This window comes from Trichosurus vulpecula, chromosome 2 (genome assembly GCF_011100635.1).
Source record: "Trichosurus vulpecula isolate mTriVul1 chromosome 2, mTriVul1.pri, whole genome shotgun sequence".
Lineage (NCBI taxonomy): Eukaryota > Metazoa > Chordata > Mammalia > Diprotodontia > Phalangeridae > Trichosurus > Trichosurus vulpecula.
This window is the reverse complement of record NC_050574.1, coordinates 217,319,724-217,337,895: the sequence shown is the minus strand read 5'-3', so window position 1 is coordinate 217,337,895 and position 18,172 is coordinate 217,319,724. Positions and strand designations below refer to the sequence as shown.

At 35.8% G+C, this 18,172-nt stretch overlaps 1 protein-coding gene across 1 annotated transcript in view; it reads left to right on the top strand.

Annotated features, from left to right (window-relative positions):
- The window catches only part of COBLL1 (cordon-bleu WH2 repeat protein like 1), a 186,403-nt gene that overhangs the window by 100,006 nt on the left and 68,225 nt on the right, over positions 1-18,172 (top strand). The gene's annotated exons all lie outside the window — the stretch shown is intronic.

Sequence of the window (18,172 nt, the reverse complement as noted above, 5' to 3'; positions counted from 1 at the left end):
TTTTGAACATGTTTCCTTATCTGAAAAGTGGGGAATACCTATAGTGTACCTACCTGTCTAGGCAGAGTAGATGAGTGGATGGAGAGGCAATTTCAAAGCCAGGACTACCCTGCTTCTGACACATTGTCTTTTGGACCCTAGGCATGTCACTTAACTTCTCGTTGATTCAGGTAACTCTCCAAGTCTGAAGTGCTGATCTGTGTTGGTAGATGAAGTTTGTAGGGAGTTTCCTCTACCAATGAAATAACATGTCTGAACAAAGAAAAAAACATCTACGTACTTACAGGATTGTGAGGTTTAGTTGAGATAATGTATCTTAACTACTTTGCAAACTTTTAAGTGCTGTATAAATGTCAAGCAGAGATTGGATGATCCCCTTTCAGGAATTTCTATTAATTTTTTTATTCTGAATTTAACAGCAAATAAAATAAGTATTTCTATATCCAGAGTAAGACAGATGATATGGCTTATATAGGAAACCTCAAATATTGCTTTTCTTTTTAAATATATATAATTCAGTCTTAGTTTTAAAATCATCCTGCTCATCTGTTTCCTTCTCTTCATCTCTGTGCATCTTTAAAAAAATGCTTCAATGACCCTTTTTTTTCCTTTCCTTTTTTGGAGGGGAGCTATTCTTTAGACTCCCTCTTTACCCTCTAAATTAGAAAAAAAAAGGAAAAACAAAATCCTTCTAATAAACAGACATAGTCAAGCAAAGCATCTCTCTACTCCACACATTGGCCATGTGCAAAAATGGCATGTCTCATTCTGATCTTGATGCCATCACCTCTCTATCAGGAGGTGAATAGCATTTTCACCCTCATTTCTGAAATCATGGCATGTCATTTCCAAGTTTCTGAAGTCTTTGGGAATTTTTCTTTACATATTATTGGTTGTTGTTGTGCAACTAATTCCCTTGCTTCTGTTCATTTTGTTCTGAATCAATTCGTAAAGGTTTTCCCCAGATCCTCCTGAAACTGTCTTCCAATATTTCTTATAGTACTATACTATTCACTTACATTCACATACATTTGTTCAGTCATATCCTAATTGATGGGTTACCCCTTAGTTTTCAGTTCTTTGCTATAAGAAATTGAACTCCTGTAAATATTTTTGTGCATATAAGTGGGCTTGTGAGTTCAGCTTGTATTGTCCAGAGAAAACAGTATGGGTTACTGAGGTAGGCAACCTATGTGACATTTGAAATGACATATGTTATATCCAGGGCCAACCCTAAACAAAACCTATGATTTATATTTGCATGTGCATGTCATTTGTTCTTATGGAGCAAATCATCATCTCCTGATTCCAAGCATTTTCACTGTCTGTTCCTCATGCCTGGAATCTCCTTCCTCATGTCATCCTAATGGCTTCACTGGCTTCCTTCAAATCCCAGCTAAAGTCTCACCTTCTGTAAAGAAGTCTTTCCTCGTCCTCTTTAATCTTAGTGTCTTCCTTCTTAGACTCAACATATTATTTTGTCCCACCCCCACCAATTTATCTTTTACATAGTTGTTTGCATGTTGTCTCTCTCCACTATGAGACTGTAAGACCCTTGAGAGTAAGGATTTTTTTCCTCTCTTTTTTGTATCTCCAGCTCTTGCCATAATGCCTGCCACATCATAGTAGCTGCTTAATAAATTCTAGTTGACTAATTGGCAGCTTTATAGAATGGGTTCCACAGTCCTTCCCTTCATCACATCCCCAGTTCCACATTTTCACTCTACTCTCTCTGTTGTTCCTTGCCAGATTTGCTTTGCATATAAGGATTTATGCATTTAATACATCATGACAGTGATCCAGCTTGCATATCTGCTGCAGAAGCTTCCAGATAACTGAGCAAAGGAATCTCAAAAGATTCGCATGACACATGTAGCAGTTGGAAATAATCTGTTAATGAAATACTAAGCAGTTAGAGCCTCTCTATCTTTTGAGATGACACAAATTTGTTATTAGAAATACTATGGTTATGTAAAAATTTAATTAACATCTTTACTATTAGACCTCAAATTCTCAAACACCCCTAATATTTCTCAGTGCTCCTTTCAGCTAGTCAAAGTGTTTAACAAAAGGGGAATGACAACATTCTGGGAATATTAAATACACATAGACTGCTAGTTGATAAAGACAGATTGTTCCTCCCTGTGAATGTTTTTCTTCTATGGAAAGAGAACTTAAAGATTTTATTTAATGGAAGCCCATAAGGAAATATTTGAAAATGTATAGTGTTATCTTACTTGAGTGTAGTTCACTCAATCTGTGGCTTCAAAGAAGTTCTTGCAATAATAATAACTCATTTCTATAGCATTTTACAAAATGCTTTTCTTATAATCACCTTGTAGGGTAGGATAAATAGTAATAAAACACCCATTATAAAGATGAGACAACTGAGGCTCAGAGAAGTTGTGATTTATTGGTATGCTGTCACACAGCTAAGGTCAGAGCCGGGATCTGAATCCAGTTCTCTGTATTCTAGTCCAGTGCTTTTTCTAGACAACTTTATTACTCGGTTATTGAAGTTTAAGGTTAATTTGTGCCTAACAGAAATACTTGCTTTGTTGAGGTCTTGATTCCCACTATTTACTTTGTATGTCTGCATTTTTTTAAATCTAGTTGTCTGTATTTTTGAATATGTGCCCCTTTATCTTTCTGCTTTGCTTTACATTGTAATAGTAATTTTAAAATCATTTTTTCCTTTGAAAATCCTTTACTTACACTTGGTGTCTCTTTGCCATTCTAGAGAAAATAGAGGAAGTATATCATGTAAATAACATTCATTTATTTTCTTACTTAAAAATAATATTTTGAAACTCTAGACATCTTAAAGAGTAACTATTTTAAATTTCAACGTATGTAGCTTCTGATATGGAGACATTTAGTAAAATCTTTTTGTGTGCACTAGACTATATTTTCATTTCAGTGCCAACATTTTGCTGTATTATTCTTTTGCTCGGTCTTTTAGGAATTCTGGTGAAGTGCCTCAGGGAGTATGTTGCAGTGTAATTTGAAACTTGTTTTAAGATGGCTTAGAATTTTTAAGAGCTTTTCTTGGTTTATGTTTTTGTGTTATGGAGGTAAGTGTCAAAATCTCTTTAGAACAATAGTCTGGGAAAAATACATTTATCTACACATAAAATCACAATAACAAAAAACAATTTCTGAATTCATATTATTCTTAAGCAGTGATTTCCTGAATATGTAATGTTCACTCTAGGTATTGAAGTTCTCTATGCTTCTAACAAACGATTTATTAATTGGTGGGGGTAGGGAAGATTCTAATGGGGTAAGACAGTATACAAAGGACAGCTGGAAGGAGGTAAGTGTTTGTGAGGAAGAGAAGAAAATATTCTGGAGTAATGTGGCCTTTGAAGAAGTGGTGTTCCCAGGAGGGAGTCACTAATCGGAAGAGTTGGGCCTGAGAGTGGAATTTTTCCAGGATGGGGAAGGTGGTTGGCAAGGAGGAAGAAAAATCCAGAAAGTGAGTCGAGACTGAGGGAGGTTATTAAGTACTTGATTCAATATGATGCATACAATGTTAATTATAATGTGTGATTCATCCTGTGGCTAGTTTCCCCACTTATTTCTATATTGTGGCTATAAAAGTGTTGATGACTTCTTTTCTAAAACAGTTTTAAATGTATGCCTATCCAGAGGCAAGAAAATATATGCATCATTAACCTAGAGAGTACTCTTTTCTTTCCTGTGACCCGCAGGATGATTGTTTGATGGGACAGGCTTCATGGATAAAGCCCCTGAAGTACAGAAAAAATAGGCAGGTGTAGATTAGTGGACCCATCAACTAGGAATTGAAAGACTTGGGTTCATTCCACTAGCTTGGACTTTAGGGTAAGGCTCTTAACCTCCACCAGAAGTCATTAATCTTTTAATTAATCTTTAAATAATCTTTATGATTTTTGTATACCTCCTCTCTATATGTGTATGTAAATATACAGGTACACACATATATTTAAGAAGATGTGTGTATCTATATATGTACGTAGCTGATGCCGTAGATTATATACCACCTCATTTCTATTGATATATACTTTAATATGCTTTATACAAATGAATGCAAGGATTAAAATAGTAATTTGTTTCCAGAAAGCCCTTGTTCTAATGGATGATTGGCCCAGGAAAATGGAGAAAAGGCTCTTTTGAGTGTCCATAATTTTTCACTAGTTTTTCATCTCAGAAAGCAGGGAGATCCAAGCACTAAAAGGGAGACTGTGGGGGCTCAGGGGTAGAGCGGTAAGCAGGGAGTTGGAGAGAAAAAGAGAAAGGAATATCACAAGAATAATAGGATTTGAGGGAGGAGCTGCCAAATAGAGATAACATCTAAGAAAAGGAAGCCTAAGTGAAACTACCCTGCTGGGGATTTGTTTTGGGTGGGTATAAGGAGGAACTGTGGGGGAAAAAGACCTTGAGGCTTGAGCTCTTCTCCCCTCCTAGGCTAGGGATTCATGGTTTGTAATTAATGAGATGAGTCAACACACAGGTACAGACTCATTTATTTTTGGCCTAAAGAACGTCTGATATGTACTTAAAGAGCAATATGCCTTTAGATGCTGGTGGCCTTCCGACTTAGTTGATCTCTTAGGAAGAGCTGGGTTCCTTTTAGATCTAAAACTTTATGATTTCTGTTTAGTTGAGTGGCAGCTTCATAGAGAGCAACAGGACTTGGAGTCAGAAAACCTAAGTTCAAATTCTATCTCAGACACTCGCTTAGCAGTATGACCTAGGAAAGTCACTTAACCATAAGTAGCATTCATGTAGCAATTTCAGATTTATGAGGCACTTTACAAATGCCCTATTTTATCCCTATGATAACCTTGGGAGGTAGGTGCTATTATGTTACAGATTTTTTTACAGATGAAGAAACTGAGGCCAACAGAGGTTAAGTGATTTGCTAGGGTCACATAGCTGTTGTGTAATGCTAAATTTGAACTCAGATCTTCTGCATCTACTGTGCCACCTACTTACCTCTTTATCCAATTAATTCCAAATTGATTTTCCCTGTCACCAGGGTGCTTTATATAGGGTACTTTCTTATGATGCTTTTTTATGCTCAGGGAATACAAAATTGCACTACCTACTGTACTTACCTACTGTGTATAACCCCTGCGCTTTTGTATCTCACTAAGGGAGATAAAAACTCAGTAAGATATTTCCCTGCCTTCAAGGAGTCTGTAGGACAGGAGTTGTAAAGATGTGTGTGAACTATTACGACACAGGCTAGAATATCAGTCCATAAGACAAGTATGGAGAAGTTTTGATTATATGAGGGAACAATCACTACTGGCTTAGAGGATTAGGGTTGGCTTTACAGTGAACTTATTCTTGATTCCAGTCCCTGAATTTCACAGATGCAAAATCTGAATCCCCAAGAAATAAAGGTTCTTGCCTATCGACATAGCAGCAGTAAATAACAGAGCGACGATTAAAGCCTGGTTCTTTTAAGGACAGATTTAAAGTGGACCTGAAAGATAGGCAGAGTTTTAAGAGGCGGATATTGAGGTCAGGAGAAGGATATGGAAGGAAGACATCTCAATTAGAGGTACTTATATGAGTGGAAGAAAACAAGACATAACATGTTTAAGGGTTGGGGAGCATCAGGATTGTGGAGACGTCCATTTTTGACCAGAACAGAGAACTTGTGCAAGAAAGTAGTGTGAGAGAGGGTGGAAAGATTGAGCAGAAATGGTTTTAGAGGATCTTGAAGAATTCCAGGAGGAGGGATTAGGTTTTGATGTGTAGGAAGCCTTCAAGGGTTTAAGAACAAAACAAAACAAAACAAAACAACAGAACCCAGTGAGATGATAAGAGCTTTGCTTTAAGAAGAAAGCTCTGGTCAAAATATTTATTAGATTAGAGAGAGAAGGAGACTTGAGGCAGGTGACCTTTATGCTGTTTTATAACCTAAGCAAGAGGTAAGGAGACAAAAGTGGATACAGTGGAACCACTAAGGTAGATTTGGTTGCAGAAATAGAATCCTTAGGAATTGGCAACTGATTTGATGGGTGGGAATTGCAAAATAATAATAATAATGATAATAACATATCCTTTTAAATTACTGATATTACTTTGCTTCACTAGTGTGAATAATGAACTAAGGCTATTAGCTGTTGTGTCATTGTATAGAAATCAGGTAAAGTAGGGGATATTTGGGTTAGAAAACCTGATACTTTAAGGAATTGTCAAGACTATGTTGTAGATCTTCTAGAAATCATTTATAACTGGATGTAAAGAAGGAAACCAAAGTATAGGAGTTGTGGCCATTGAGTGGAATTGGTAGAACACCAGTTATTTAAAGAAATTTCTCCAAAAAGATCTTAAAAGAGTGGGGAGTACAAGCTGATGTCAGAAGGGAGATTCTGGGTTTGCTAAAGAGCTTCTGTGCTAAAGTGACCATATTTCTTATCAAGCAGTGAAGAGGGTGTAAGAAGATAGGAAATTGGCTTTTGGCGGGGGAAGAAAAAGGGAGCCTACTCCTCTCTGTCTTCCACAAAGTCCACCTACATTCCAAGAAGATGAGGCAGCCTGATGTGGTAGATAGCGTATGGGGCCTGCAGTGAGCAAAGAAAGACCGAGGCACAAATCCTTCCCCCCTATACTTAATAGCTATGTGACTATGGCAAGGTGCTTCATCCCTGAACCTCAGTTTCTTAAACTGTAAAATGGGGAGAATTGATGCTTCAAGACCCTTATTTTTGTCATTTCTTAAACCATGACTCTCCCCTCTCTACTCCTTGGCCTATCTCCCCCTGTATCCTTGAGATAACATGCTTATAACAATAGGGTTAGGATCCCTATAAGGAACTCCTAGATCAGGAAATTCCTTTTACCGATGCAGGTCCCCTTTTCCCTGAAACTTAATGAAGTACTATTTCAGAGTTCCATAGCCAGAGTACGTGTCTGAGGTGGGAGCAGAATGCTTTCTAGCTAATATTCCACACTGTCTTCTTTGTCTTCAAGAATATAATCATAATATAAAAGTAGTGAGCTTTTTGAACATACCATTAAAGTGCCTTTGCCTTTACCCAAATCTACTCATTCAAGCTCTCTGTCCTTTTCTAAGCTTTACTTCACTGAATGCCTTGAGAATTATAACGATGATAATACTTGTGATATATTTCTCAAGGATTTGTTACAAGGATCTTTTTATAAACCTTAAAGTGCTATATGAATGTCAGATTATTAGTTATAGGAAAGGGAAAAGGCAGCGTGATTATGATGGAATGCTGCTGTGCTGTAAGAGACGATGAACTTGATGATCTTAGGAAAACATGGATAAGACTGGCACAAGATAATGAAGAGTGAAATGAGCAGGACCGAGAGGATGTTGTATACAGTAATGGCAATGTTGAAGAATAAATTTGAGCAACTAAGTCATTTTGACTATTATAAATACCCACATTAACTACAAAGGACCTATAAAGATGTTGGCTACATCCAGGGAAAGAACTGATAAATAGAAGTATGTATAGAATGATTTTACACACACACACACACACACACACACACACACACTCTCACACACATGTCCGTGGTTGCCATCTCTAGGGCAGGGGGTGGGGAGGGAAGAAAAAAAGAAAGCTATATGATAACTTTATTATATTTTTAAAAGGAATAGCAAATTGTACATGATAGATTTGCAGTTTCGTGTGCAGTCATCTTTTTATTATTCTGCTGTGTTAGGGAAATGCTTGTTTTATTTCATAAATTAAAAATAAATAAAAAAAATTTAGAAAGTGGCAGTAGAGGATTCTATCCCAGTTAAGTCTCATGTCTGACTTCCCCAAATCAGTCTCAGTGCTGAGAAGCTTGAAAACTGTGAGGGTAAAAGATATTCTGTATAAAAGGTCCTAGAGCTACAAACGAACCTGTTGCTAAGCTTATGTGTTACTTGTATCCTTTATTTAATCTTAGATGTAATGAGGCAACCTGGTATAGTGGAGTGGTGAACATGATAGAAAGACAAGATTTCAAACTCTACCTCACCTGTAAGATGCTAAGCAGGTTTTTCATTCTCCTTGAGCCCTAGACAACTCCTTTCAAAGATCTGAGTTGTTGATGTGTATCTGATGTAGTTCACAAAAGGAGATATAGAATAGAGTCTGCCTTGTCTGGGGGATTTTCTGATGTACATGTACATGAGAAGACAACCCTAAAGTGGAATTTGGGCACAGAACTGCAAGTTTCTCAAAGTATAGCAAAAACTTAGTACTTATTACTTTACTGTGTGCACTGTATACATTTTTTATGTACTCATCTTCCTCATTGGAAGTTCCTTATGAGTAGGGGTTATTTCAGTTCTTTGACCTTGCATCCCCAGCACTTAGCACATCGCCCTTACATGTATTAGACACTTAAGAATTACATGTTAATTTGATTTATTGACATGGAAAATATCTAATAGCTGTGTGAAAGGTGGTTGGTAGAGTAAGACATGGAATTGGGAAGGTTTTAAGAGGCCATTTATAGACCATTTAAAGGTGCTTTGGAATAAAGGCCTGTACTTAGCTGGTTACTATAGAAGTAGAGAAAGAGTTGGGGTGAGATTTATAAGTAGAACTATTAGACTTTGGCTTTAAAGGGGTAGGGTGGGGATTTTTTCTCTTGAAACATACTTGATTTAGATAGTAGAACAGAATTTATCTTATATGAAGTCACTTTAGCAACTGGAGGGAAATGCATCAGATTTGTTGAGATTAGATAATTAGCCAGTTATCTTGCTCTTTGCTCTTTAAAGTAAAAACATAATTATATTTTACATAACTACTCTAAAAAGGCAATGTATAAATGGATATTTTAGCCCTCTATCTATTGTCTTGTTAGTGACTTTCAAATTACAGAAAATACAACAGACGATAAATTACTGTCCAGATGAGTGTTTCAAATTATGAGTGGAGTTTTTTTTTTAGTTAAGAAAACTGCCCATTTTTGTTTAAGAAGTACCAGGTATGAGGTTAATAAGGCCTGATGAAGTACAGCAGAGCCCTGTTCCAACTTGCACAGCTCATTTACATGGATTAGGATATAGTGCAAGTCAAGTTTGTGGCCTCTCAGAGAAAATGAGTACTTTATAGTAAAAGTCTAATCTAGGATGGTTAGTCATACGCTCAAAGACTTTAGTATTTATTAAATAGTTAAGCAGGAGAGAGGTGTGATTTGACCTAGGGCCTTGAAGGTTGGATGGGATTCAGACAAGAAGAAATGCAAGTAGAGTAGCTGAATTCTCAAAGGTTGGATAATGACTAAGGAAAGGCAAGGAATGTAGGAATGTAAGAATAATATGCTTTTGTTTTGGGGAGAAATGAGCTAAAATAGGTTTCTCTCGAGTACTATAGGTAATAAGGTTGAGAAGATAAATTGGATTCAGACTGTGGAGGATCTTCCATACATAAGCAGGGAGTCCCTGCCCTTAAATAACTTAATAACTTAGCCAACGTAGATGACACATATAAAAATAACTACAAAGCAATATATAAGTATTGTACAGGTCCTACAATTCTGTTAAAATGTAAGCTCTTTGAGAGTAGATATTGTTTCATTCTTCATATCTGTATCCACGTTGCCTTGGACAGTGCTTATTTGCACATAGTAGACCCTTAATAAGATGGTTGTTGATTGGTTAATATAAAGTGCTTTTAGAATTGGATCGGAGGTAATAATTAAGTGGTCAAATGATTTGAACAAATAGTTCTCAGAACATTCACAAACTATTAAACAACTGCATGAAAGAAGACTCCAAATCACCAATAATGAGGGAAAGGCAAATTAATATTATCCTAAGGTTTCACCTTACTAAATTGTACAAGGTGACAAAAGTTAAGAAGTCAGTATTGGAGGGGTTGTTAGAAGATAGGGTCTCTGATGCATTGTTGGTGGAACTCTGAATTAGTATGGCCATTTTGGAAAGCAGTTTGGAATCATGCCCATACCCTTTGACCCAGAGATTCTGCTGATAGACACACATTCCCAATGAGTTCATTGATTAAAAAAAAAAAAAGACCCCCATATACACTAAAATATTTATAGCAGAACTTTTTGTGGTAGCAAAGAATGGAAACAAGATACGTGCTCATTGGTTGGGGATTGGCTAAATAAATTGTGGTATGTAGATGTGCCATAAGAAATGATCAATAAAATGAACTGATGCAAAATGAAGCAAGTAGAGTCAAGAAAGCAATATATATGCATATAAATATATGTATATATATATATATATATATGGATTACAGAAATGTAAATGAAAGAACAATAACCACAAATCAGTCAAAAAGGAATGCAGATGTTCCAAGATTACAAAGAACAAGCATGCCCCAAAGAAGACATGTGAGACTTCCAACAGTACAGCGTTCCCCAAACATGGATCCTACACACACAAGAGGGGGGTCCGTGGCTGGGAAACAACACATATGTTATCAAATTTTTTTTGATATATTGATCAGTTTTGCTGATTTGGTTTATCTTTTTGTTCTTTTAAAAAAAATTCTTAAATGGGATGGCTCCCTGGTAGAGGTATGTAAAAATAAAAGATATCAAAATTTTATTTTAAAAAAGGGTGGGAGGAAAGAAAGGTAACAGATGTAGCATTGAAAGATACTTACTTTTTTAATAGAAATGCAAGGGGAGGGAGGGAACACTATTAAGCATGTAATAAGGTTTGAAAAATACTAAGTAGAAAAGTCTAAACTCTGAGGTTCCACCTCACCCCTATCAGATTAGCAAGTATAACATGAAAAAAAAAAGGAAATGACAAATGCTGGAGGAACTCTGGGGAAACAGGTACATGAATAGACTGTTGGTAGAACTGGGAACTGATCCAGACATTCTGGAAAGCAATTTGTATGCCTAAAAAAAGCTATTTGAGTTGTACTTACCCTTTGACCCAGTAATGCCACTACTAAATTTATACCCCAAAGAGATCACAGTAAGAGGAAAAGTTCAACCTGTATACCCGTATGTATGAAACCATTTATAGCATTTCTTTTTGTTGTGACAAAGAACTGGCAAACTCAAGTGGATGACCTTCAGTTGGGGAATGGCTGAACAAGTTATGGCCTATGAATGTGATGGAATATTATTGTGCTGTTAAGAAATATTGAAAAAAGATGGCTTTGGGGAAACCTGAGAAGACACTTATGAACTGATACAGAGGAAGTTATCGGAAACAACTTAGAAAGACTAAAGAAATCTTATCCAAAAAATGACCAACCACAATTCCAGAGGACTCATGATAAATCATGCTATGCACCTCCTACTGGAGAAGTGAAGGACTTGGAGTCTATATGAGATTTGTATTTTGTGGACATGGACAATGTGGGAATTTGTTTAAAACATGAGTTTTATTTTTTTTTTCTTGATGAGGAGGAGGGGGAAGGAAAAGTGAGAGGGAGAGAAAGCAGATCTTTGTGAAAATAAAATAAAATTTAACTTAATAATTTTAAAACAGAAAAGTAGCTGAAATGCAGGATTTCTAAAAGAGAATAATTGTAGAGAATATTGGAAGTCAAGATTGGAGGCAAGATAAAAATGTACCTGAATGCCAGGCCTAGAGTTTAGTCTTTTTTTAGCTAGGCCTTGGGGAACTATCGAAAGGTTTTGATCAGGGGAGTAATGTAGTAAAGAACCTTAATCTATGGAAACCTGTGGGATAGAATAGATGGAGACAGCCTAGAGTCAAGAAAATCTGTTAGAAAATAATTGTAGCAGTCCAGATAAAAGATAGTAAGGAAATACAAAGGAAGGATGATTGTGAAGATGACATTGACATGACTTGACAACTAATTGTCTATTGAGAAAGAGGAGAGAGTCAAAGAAGGTGAGGTTTTCTAGGCCGCTGGACTAGAAAAATGACATTACCATTAAATGGTGAGTTATGCTTTAGACATTAAGTGTTGGTAGGAAATACAGAAGAAAATGTACAAGCAGGCCTGTGCAATTTTGGAACTAGGAGGGGAAGGGGAGGAAAGGCAGCTATAAATGGGTTTGAGAGTTATTTTACAGAGGACTAAGAGTTGGAATTGTTATCAGTAAGCCACTAGAAAGAAAACATGGAAAAGCAAAGACTAAAGAAAAAAACCTTCAGAAAAATAAGCACTTTTGAGGCAGGAAGAACAAAAGCGGCAAGCAAAAAAGATCAAGGCAAGAAAGATTTTTTTTTTCCTTTCTCTTTCTTTTTTTCTTTCTTTTTTAGGCAGTTGGGGTTAAATGACGTGACCAGGGTCACACAGCTAGTAAGTGCCTGAGACTGTGTTTGAACTCAGGTCCTCCTGACTGCAGAACCAATGCTCTATACTTTTGAGAAACAGCAGCAAAGGTCAAGAAGGATGGAGGAAAAACGGCTATTGAATTCTGGGAGTAGGTGGTCATTAGTGACTTCAGAAAGCTAATTCTGTGGAGTAGTAAGAGCTAAAGCCAGCCTTTTAAGTAAACTGGTTATGAGGGTAACCAGATGTCTCCTTTTAAGGTAACAGACTTTTTTTTTTAAACTTACTCCCTTCCAATATGTTTTGCAAGCAGTTTTTTTTTAAAGAAATAAGGAGAAATTTCCTGTTCTTCCTGCCCCCTCCCCCATTTATTTCAATTTCTCAAAGATCTATAACTTTGTTAATTTGGGTAGTCTATCCACCAACAGACATTTCAAACTCCCTTACAAGCTAGTAAATGGACTTTGAGAGTTACTATATCCAAAAAAATTAATCATATTTCAGTCAAGCTGTTGAGGACTGAACAGAGCAGGCCGGTGTTCAGAGGCCTTCTGGCATGATTATTTCCTGTTAGAGTTGTCATTCCTCTGACATAGTCTTAGAGAGAATTCTGGCTTACTTTAATACTGTATTATGGTCTTAGATTAGTACTTCCCTGCACCCCCATGCCCCAAGAATAGGCATAAACTGAGAAATAGTCTATTTTTTGGATGTCAGTCATTGTTCCACCAAACTGGAGAATCTCTTATCTCTGAACTGCAGCTAATCTCGGGATTTAGAACTTTTTATCTTGTAGAATCTAGGCTGCACACCACAATTAAGAGATAAAATCTTATCCCAGTTTCCCTAAAGCATTCCCAAATTCCCCAAAACATTCTTTCCTCTGGAATCCCCTTCAAACATTATATAGCATCTTTTATGTGGCCACTTTTAGCTATTTCCCCCAAGATCACTTTTGCTTAAATTGCCCCAAGCTTAGGTTTAACTTTTACTGGGTTAAATTATATAAATTTTTTGCCTTTTTACATTTTACATAAAAGTATCAAAAATCTTACCTGAATGTGAATATGTAGAGAGCAGAAAAGTGTCTTTGTAATGTAACGCATGTTTTTCCTTGTATGTATGTTCAACCTTCCCAACTAGATGATCAGCTTTCTGGAAAGCAGACTCTTTAATTCTCTGTACATGTAGTTAGTCAGTGATGAATAAATGAATGTTTAGCATACTAGGTGCTACTTCATCTGTTACATTTATAGCTAAATGTGTATCTATTTCTTAAGAAAGAAAGATGTAATTTAAACCTGTCATCATGATCACAGTAGATCAAGGGAAGCAGCAAGTTTCGACTTTGCCACTGAGCTAGATGTGTGTGCGTGTGTGTGTATGAAATGAGAATTTTGGTCTACATCAATGTTGTCAAACTCAAATAGAAATGGGGCCGTACAAAAAGATCCCTGTAGGCTGCATATTGATTTAGAAAAACACATATTAATGTTATATATGTTCTATTGTATTTTTATTTATTTTGTTAAATGTTTCCCAGTTACATTTTACTCTGGTTCCTTAGGTAAGTCATTTTACCTCCAACTGCCCCCACTTTCCTCATCTGTAAAATGGGGATAAAAATAACACCTTCCTCCCAGAGTTATTGTGAGGATAAAATGTGATGATATTCATAAAGTGCCTTGCACACCTTAAAGTACCAAATAAATGCTAGCTTTTATTACTACTAGTTTTAGTACTAAGTACTTTAATATGTCTGAATATATAATAGTCATGGTATCTACAATCTTTTTAGTTTAATTTTTTTGTTATAAAATTAGCAAACATGAACATTTTTCCATGTGAAGAGCAGAAAAAAAGAGGATTGTTTTTTAAATCATGAATCTCTATTGCATATTGTTTTTTAAAATGATGTATTTAGTTTAGCATAGTACCAACAATGTTCTGTTTGTCTGTGTCCCATTTTGAACTTTCTTCTCTTTTCTGTACCTTTAAAAAAGATGTTTCATTGACCCCCTTCATTTGCTTCTTTTTTTGATATTACTATCACTACCCCCACATTCTTTTCCCCCCCAAAATAACTCCTTTGTAACAAATAGAACAAATAAAACAAATCCATTGAATAAATGTGTCTGAAAATGTACATCTCAGTCCATCATCACTCTACCAAGAGATGAGAAAAAATTTCATCAGCCCTATGCAGTCGTGACCGGCTATTGCATTGATCAGAATTCTTAAATCTTAAAAAGTTGAGATTTTTTTCTTCACATTATTGTAGTTCTATTAGAAATTATTTTCCTAGTTCTGTTCACTTGATCTGAATCATTTCCTTCAAGTTGTTTCATATGTCTCTGAATTCATCCTTTTTGTCATTTCTTGCAGCATAATACAGACAACTTTTTTATTCATAAACTGTAATTTGTTCAACCATTCCCTAATTGATGGGCACCTATTTTGTGTCCAGTTCTTTGTTGCAATAAAAAGTGCTGCTATAAATATTTTTGTATGTATTTTTTCCCCTTTCTTTGACTTTTTTGAGATATATATGTGTAGTAGCGGTATTACTCAATCAAAGACTCTGCACAGTTTAGGGTATAGTTGAAAACTGGATCACTCATAGTTCCACCAATACTGCATAAGTATGCCTGGTCCACCTTAGAAATGAGTTTTATATGATTGATGATAGTATATATTTCTTTCATTTTTAAACTACCTCTTCATGGCCTTTGGCCATTTATCTATTGAGAAATTGCTATTGTTCTTATGGATAGCTTGTCAGTAGGACACTAAGAGTTTGAGAACACCTTCAGTTTCTATCAGTTTTCAATAAAACGTTAAATATCAGGCTTTTATCAAAGAAGTTTGCTACAAAGATTTTTCCCAGTTAAATACTTCCTTTCTAAGTATATTGACTTTGTTTTTCTACATTATTTTAAAGATTAAGTTTTGAAATAGGATAAATGAAAATAATATATTTCTTTAGTAATATCAGAAAATATTTTAGTTGCCATATATTGGGGTTCTAAAAGTGTAATACTTTACCAAACAATGAATACTCTTTTAAAAATCAATAAAGACAGGACTTTTTTCTATAAACAAATAATTGTACCCTGAAAATTAGACGTGTTGCTAATATTTTACCTACTATCTGATAGTCTGTGTTCATTTTGGGAAATACCATGCTGACAACCACCCAAGACCATTGATTCTGTTAAGTTAAAACATTTGGCTTTGAATTTAATTCTACAAGAATGAAAGAGTATACATTGGAGTGAAGTTCTCCTTGGCAAAGGAGCTTTCGTGTGTTTTTCTTGTTCTTTTACAAATTGCAAAATGATACCTTGAGTGAAAGACACCAACATTTGCCTTCAAAATAATATTTATCAGACCAAAAGACAAATTTTCAAAATTTTTATTTGGTGTATAATTAAATTTTAGGCCGAAAAGCATATAAATAACAAGGTTATTTGAAGTGAAAGCTACTGTTTTCCATGCTTCACTTAATTGACCACCAAGTCATTAAATTGACTTGAACAGTTTAAAATATTGTCAGTTTTAGTTGAATGAGTGAATGGAAAACATGTGGAAGTCATAGAGTACAAAAAATTCAGTGTTATTCCACTGTTAGCAAGATAAGCAAGCAGGTATATATAATGTGTAGGGCAACTAGGAAGCACAGTGGATAGAGGGCCGGGCTTGGAGTCAGGAAAGCTCATCCTCTTTAGTTCAAATCCAGCCTGTGTGACCCTGGGCAAGTCACTTAACCCTCTTTGCCTCAATGTCCTCATCTGTAAAATGAGCTGGAGAAGGAAATGGCAAATCACTCCAGTATCCAGTATCCCCCAAATGGGATTGTGAAGTTGGACACAAGTGAAATGACTGAACGACAAAAAAGAAATCTTATCATTTTACTGAGTCTTGAAAACTGTAAATATAATACCTAGAGTTGGACCTTGAAACTAATGAACCATGGAAAACATGGAGAAAGTCTACTGAATGAACATATTCCATGGCTGACTCTCATCAATGAAAATATCTCCCTTCATCAGGATAATAGCCCATCTGTGTCTTCTCATTCTGGGTAGTCTTCATCCATGCCCTTTCATAAATCCAACACAGAGGATCTACACCACATTCTGATGGGCTATTAGTGTGCTAGTATTCTGGAATGGCCATGCAGCATTCATATTGTAATTCCTCACTCTCAGTACATGACTGACTCACCCTTTTTTCCTTGGTGGCATCCATCATCTGCATGGGACTCACAGCATGCCCTTGAACCAGTTTAAACTGTAATTGAGAAATATTTAACAAAATATATAAAAATACAATAAACCATAGATAATATCACACTTTAAAACTAGGTCAGTATGTGACCTTCAGGGACCCTTATGTGTGGATTAGTGGCCTCTGTAATTTTTACCTTGGTTTGACACCACTGTTTGATACCATTCTTTCATTGTAAAATATCGCAGCCTCACATGTTCTTTTCCATTGTCCTTTGGGTAATCTGCAACTTTGATTCTTCTGAGCCTGTGGTATTCCGTGAGTCAAGGCCATGTGTCATCACTAGGACTTTATTTTAGGGGAGAGAACTGCCTGCATCCATGATTTCATAGGCCTAGGGTATATGTCAAAGGAAGGAAGTGGCCTAGGTAATTTTTTAATTCTGCCCCTAGTTCTCTTATCCGCCATTTTTAAGCTGCTTTTCTTTTAGGAACTTTGATGTTAAAAGACACTCTTTGGTAGTTGGGAGCAGCTTTGGATCAACAGCAGCATTGCACAAGTTCCCAAATGTATTCCAACTTAGGATTTTTTTTTCTCCCCTAATATTGAATTCTAGGCCCAGCTCATTGTTGATGATGGATGTTTTATTAGATTAACTCAATGGACTGCAAATATAACTGCACATCTTATTTTGAACATTCTTTATCCACTTGCTTTTTTCTGTGTTTATTACTGGACCAATCATTTTGGGGTCAATGTGGATCTTATTGAAGAGACAATTGATAACAGTTATCATTCACATTGGGCAAGAGTGAGCTTGACTTGTAGGGATCCTTTTTTTTTGGACTTTGAATGGAACGTAGGGTGGACATCTTTTGCAAACTTTTATCTCCCTATTTTGTGCTTCACTCGTTATGATATTCAGAGGATGCTTAAAGATCATCTCTGTTGTGGCTTTTAGCAAACAAATTGTCTCCCATGCCAAGAAGGCATTCCGTTCTTCTTATCTTTACCTCTCAGCATCCCAACTCGAATTCCTGTTCTAATGCCCTTGTTATCTTTAAATTATCTTCTGTTGGGCTTATTTGTACGGGTTGCATTCCCCCAGTAGAATGTAAGCTTCTTGAAAAGCAGGAACTATTTCTTTTTTGTTATAACAATGACATCTAGCACAGTGCTTCATATGTATTAGATGTTTAAGAAAAGTTTGAGTTGGATTGAGGACAACCATTTACTGCTATAGAAGTTTAGTTAGCAAATTATCCTATTAAATAGAATTGGAAAATAATATTTAAATAATTGTCTTTAATCTTTTAAAATTGCATTGTTATAGAATTTGACATTATCAATCAGCATTGAAGGAATGGTTCTTATTTTCCTAGTGCTATGCTAAATGGTATGTGTGTGTAGCAGATACAAAAGTTTTCCTTCCTTACTTAAAAAAAAAAAGACAGACTACCTGAAGAGAGGAAATTATCACATAAGAAACTGTATGCTATTAACTATACTACTAATAACTCACATTTTAATAGCACTCCAGCATTTTACAGAATGCTTTCCCCCCAACAACTCTGTGAAAAAAGAAGTGCCCAATATGATCTTGAAGTATGGTGGGAATTTGGATAATTATAATAAATAACAACAATAATACTTGTATAGAAATTTAAGCAAAATTTCTTTATAGATGTTATTTCATTTTATCCTGAACAATAACCTTGGGAGGTAGGTGC